The sequence below is a fragment of the Octodon degus genome, unplaced genomic scaffold (genome assembly GCF_000260255.1).
Source record: "Octodon degus isolate 3935 unplaced genomic scaffold, OctDeg1.0 scaffold00007, whole genome shotgun sequence".
Lineage (NCBI taxonomy): Eukaryota > Metazoa > Chordata > Mammalia > Rodentia > Octodontidae > Octodon > Octodon degus.
In genome coordinates this window covers 3,380,578-3,386,089 of record NW_004524583.1, presented here as the reverse complement: position 1 = coordinate 3,386,089, position 5,512 = coordinate 3,380,578, and positions in this window count along the sequence as shown.

Here is a 5,512-nt window from a genome sequence, read left to right as displayed (position 1 = left end):
TTTACACACCTATAATATTCAATAACGGAACTTAGAAAAAATGGGGTATACCGATGAATGTCCATTTTGTATTTGTGTATTCCAAGTGGTTAGGATAGATATATAGTTGCATTCTCTTAATGAATAGAATGATTTGTTCTAATGGTGTTTGTAAATAGCTCCACAAGTCCACTTCGTGTACAGCAATTAAGCACTAAGAAGAATATATGCAGTGTATTATTTGTTGAAACTGTAATTCCAATTGGATTTGAAACTGTCTCATTGCTATCTGTTTATCAATAAAACTTTGAAAAAAAAATAACAGCATTGAAAAAAGATGAAGATTCCTCATGTCAGAGTTATTTAAAATGGTTAAATTTATTTCATGGGATCTAATATTGCAATCCATGTGGTATCAGGAGGGACTTTGCAATACTTTTTGAATCTAGAGTGTTTCTTCTCATTTGTAGCCAAAATAGGTCAAAGATCTTTTCCTTTCAGTAATCTAATCCAATAAATGATAAAATCCAGTAAGTTACTTTTGGTATTAATTTTTTAAAAATTGTTCTTTTAAATTCTATCCTTATTTCAGTTTAAATTCTTTATTTGGGCCAGACAGATGGCTCAGCAGACTAAAGCACCTGCTTAGACAGGGGCAGGGACCAGGATTTGATTCCCAGTGTGCAGTGCCACCCCTCCCCCCCAGGGTGCACTGAAACTGCGATTGAGGAGTGGCTTGATGGCACATGCCTGTAATCCCAGCACTTGGGAGGCTGAAAACAGGAGGATCACTATGAGTCTGATCTGTGTAGTGAGTCCCTGTACTAAATACATAAAAAATTTCATGGATTTATTCTTAAGTAGCAGTCTACAATGAGTTCTTCCATTTCTTTTATTTTTTTCATCTCTTTTAAATACATTTGAAAATGTATTTGTTCCAATCTACTTTAATTATTTTTTAAGTTCTCCAAAAATTGTATAATTTCCTTCAACCAATTTTACTAAAAATGTCCAAAAAATGTCTCTATCATATCATCTTTCATTAAGTAATGGGCACAATTTAATTTGCTTTATTTTTCTATTTCTTTGCCATTTTTATTGTTCAGTTATTAAGAACTCATACTTGAATTTTATATGCCATTGTAAAACTAAGTTAATATTTAGCAACCACTCACAAAACAATGAAAATAAAGATATAAATTGCCTTTAACATCCCTGGTTTTTACCTAACTTTTCCTATTTGGCTGTTTGTCTCTATATTCTTTTTAGGAAATCATGTATTTTCTAATTATGAAATTTCTTATTTTTATTTTATTATATTTAATCAAAGGACTCAGGTAGTTAAATAGTAAAACATAAATGGACTGTTGCCAAAGAATTTGAAAAACTGTTAGAAAAGCTGACATGATGAGTTACTTTCATTACAAAATATGCATTTCAGCTGAGCATGGCAGTACATATGGAAATCCAGGATGTTTTGGGGCTGAAGCAGGAGGGTGGCTGCAAGCTGGAGCCAGCTAGAGCTGCAAATGAGTTCAAGGCCAGTCGGAACTGCATCATGAAACCTTGTCCCAAAAAGACAGAAAAAATTATTTTAATGTAGTTTTGAGAAACTCTTGACATTTTTTTGTGTAGTAACTCACAACCATTATAATTGTAATCTTATGTTAATGTTGCTACCTTAACATTAGGGAAACTTTTTACTTTATTTTAGTAGACTAGTTTATTGTCAATCATTCTGAAATATTTTAGAGTCTACCAAATTAAGATAATGATAACTGGGATATTTTTATGGGTAAGAATGTTCACATTTAAATGTATTTAAACAATTCAAAGACTATCAGTAACATTGACTACTAAGCACAGGTTTAGAATAGTCTGGCTTGTGCTGATACTTTCTTTGTGGCTACTCTTTCTCTGAAAGAAGATGCTAAAGCTAGAAAGACTATATGTTTTTTTAAATAGCTAGTTGGCTAGACCACCAATTGCTTTAAGATGCTGTGGCTTTGAATACAAGTGCAGTGTATTAGATTAATAGCTTTTGCTTTGACTAGCAAGAACAGGAGTGTTAGGGACGGAAAAAACAGGACCTGTGCTTTGCCAATGGTGAAGTCTTTGTTCACTGAACTGCAGGGAGGATTAGCTCGAATAGTGTTGTATGAAATGGATTCAGCCCTGCTGATCTTATCACCTTTTATCACTCCAGTAAAGGAGGGTTCAATTCAATAAGACATGGTATTAACTGTTTTTCCTTTGTTTAGGACTTTTATATAGATTAGCAGGCCTGGACTCCTTTTCAGGTTTTATTTTTCATTTTTTGGATGAATGATAGTGTGATTAGGACTAAAAGGAGGTAATGGTGGCGGGGATAGAAGAGATTTTGAAAGTGGAGCTTTGATAAGTATCACGGATTTCAGACTCACAGGAAGACACTGTGCCACAATTCTTTTGTCCCAAAATCTCTGTGATCAGGATCTGTCAGGAAAGTCTTAGTGGTGTTTGGTTTCAGCCTAATGGAAAACAAGGACAAAAGATCACTTTCTGGTTGTATTCTGTGACTAAGTTGTCTATCAGTGGATCTGCCACTTCATGAACAGAAATCGAATGAATACAAAGCCAATTTTCTTAGTAGAGACTCTGGGTCCAACCCCCACAATTGCAACACATTGCCACCTCTCTCACCCATATTCAAAATCTCTACCTTTGTTTAGTATTTAATTTCTTTTCAACAAACATTTACCCAATACCAGGCATTATAGTAGGTGTTAGAAGTTGATACAAGATGAACATAAAACCCATGCTTTGCCCTTTCTTTCATTACCTGAAAACTGGAGTTAAATTGCATGTGAATGATTTGTTTGTTTAATAATCTAAAGTAGAAACTCGCCACACAAAATACGCAGAGAGAGGTAACTAAGAGAATGCACTCTATGGAGTCCTGGCATACAGCCTCAGGTGACAACAGAAGGTAGACAGGAAAGTTTTTGAACAGCACCTGGACACAAAAGAATGACAGTGAAGATGCTGTTGTATGGATCCTCCTAGATAAATTTTAAGTGCCATCAGATTTAAAACACACACAAACATGCACACACACACACTCACACACACACACACTTCCTGTGTGCAGGCAGACATACATCAACAAAAGATACACAGTGACTTGATTGACATCTTACATTTCGTAATTAATAGTTTCAATACAACTTTTCTTTTTAATTTTAATTTAAAATGTGAGTATTGAATTGAAACAAGTTGATCATTTAGTTCTTTTGTCTGGTGCTGATGATGATGATTTGGAAAAATTATTCTTTTCCTCTTAAAGGGATTTAAGAACTACACCATACACGTATTTTCCTTCCTGCCCCTATGTAAATTAGAGAACACATAAATATTACCACTTTTAATCATAAAGACATTGAGGTGCTAAACTCTTTAATGACTTTGAAAAGCCACAATCTACCTGGGAGGCAAGAACTGATTTCCCAAAAAAATACAGTACCTAGTGTTCTTTGTTCCAAACAGCTTGTTTGTTTTCTTCCCCAGTTTTGACACACACAAAATCCAAAGGGCAAAGCAACTGTACTGGGTAAGAGGGAGGGGAAAAGAGCACCCTCCCTTTGTTTGGCAAAGCTGGTCACACAGGAAGCATGCAAAAGAGGAAGTCTTTCTGACTGTGAGCTGGTACATAATGCTTTCTTGTGAGGTGAATCAAAGATAAATTGTCCTGAGCAAGCAGAGTTTCTAAACAGCAGAATGGTGGCCATTATCGCAGCTTTCTTCTCAGATTCATCACACCATACAGTAGTGTCTCTGGTTTCCTAGCCTAGCTTCAATGTTCCAATACTTGGGGTTCCAGATATCTTCAATTTAGTAAAGTCACAGGCTTTAATAGTAAAGGAACTGTGAATTGAAATAAAAGCCAGCTATAGTTCCAATGTACTGGAATGGTTTTGTAAATTCTACAAGTTGTTTAGGCTTCTCTACTTCATACTCCCAAGCACTTTGCAAACAGCTAAGAATCTTGCTGTGACATTGTTAGCAGGTTGTTGTCGATGGAGTGTCTAACACATTTTGACAGGCAGGGAGGATTTCCAACTCAGGAATTACTATTGCATTTCAGCACAATTCAAACTTTAACTGCCTGCATTACAAAAAATGCAAGATATTTCCTTGGCAACTGCTATTGTTTCTGTTTTTATAAGGGAACATTTAAATGAAATATATAGAAAGAGGTTATTCCTACAAAATAGTCTTATAAATTCTTAAGTCTGGGAAAGAGTTTGGATAAATGTCTAGTCTCTTTTTTTTCTATTTCTCAAAAGAATTATGCTCACTACTGGAAGATTTTCATTTCCAGGTCATGAAATCAGTCATTTCACCTCTATGTTTTAAAATACAAATATATTTAAGATGATATGAACATGCTAGATTTTGAAGACATCTAGACTGCAGTTCATTAGAACACTGAAGCTAGATAATGAAGACAGAGATCACCACTGTGTAGTGGGACGAATCTGAGAAGAAAGGCTGAAATAGTGGCCACTATTTTGCTATTAAACACTGTTCCATTGGTGTAATCGTTCTTTGACTCATTTCACAAAAAGACATTATGTGTCAGTTCATATTCAAATACATAGCCTCTGCTATGATAAAATAGAAAAAGATCTGGAATCAGGACTTCATCTCGTGGGTCAGCCTCACCTCTGACATCCTGTACCATTTGCAATAACTTTCTTAATCATTCTAAACCTCATTTTCTTCATCTGCAAAATGAGGATATCTTTATACATTATTGTAAGAGTTATGTAATATGTAAAGTTTCCCTACCTAATATTTGACATCATGTATGTATTATCTAATTCTCATATCAGGATTTTGAGAAATATATCACCCTCATAGAATAATCTGAATTTCAGACAAGATTGGGCACATTCAGGGTCGTATGGTCGTAGACAATAATCTGAATTTCAGAATAGGCTCATTTGGTTTATCCATGCTCTTATGTTAAGTAAAAAGAATAACTAAAATGGCCAATTAATTTCCTAATAAGAATATAAATTTTGAATACTTCACATGTTTTCAAACCTACCTCTTGGACATCTCTGGAAAGAGTATGGTGTGCTTTCATAGTTCCCATACCAGTAGTGAAGGAAATAAATAAAGGTAGAACCAAAATTTCCACATTCAAAAATAATTTTAATCTACAACGGAACAGAAAATAATATTGGCAAGTATTAAATGAATTTTCCATTTTATTATGTTTTTTTCACTGTGAAGACTCCTTTTCTAAGCAGAATTAAAAAATAACAAAAGAACATTAGAAACGATACAAAATTTCACTAAACAAAATGATAGTAATTCAGCAATGGTTGTTATATTGCATAATGTTGTCCTCAAATTACCAGATATAAGCATGTAAAAATGGTAAAAAAATTCAAAGAGAGAAAGAATTAAGCATTAAATGCTCTTTTCAATAGAACAGCAGAAATCAGCAGTACAGTTTTTCAATCTACCTTGTGTAATATATATA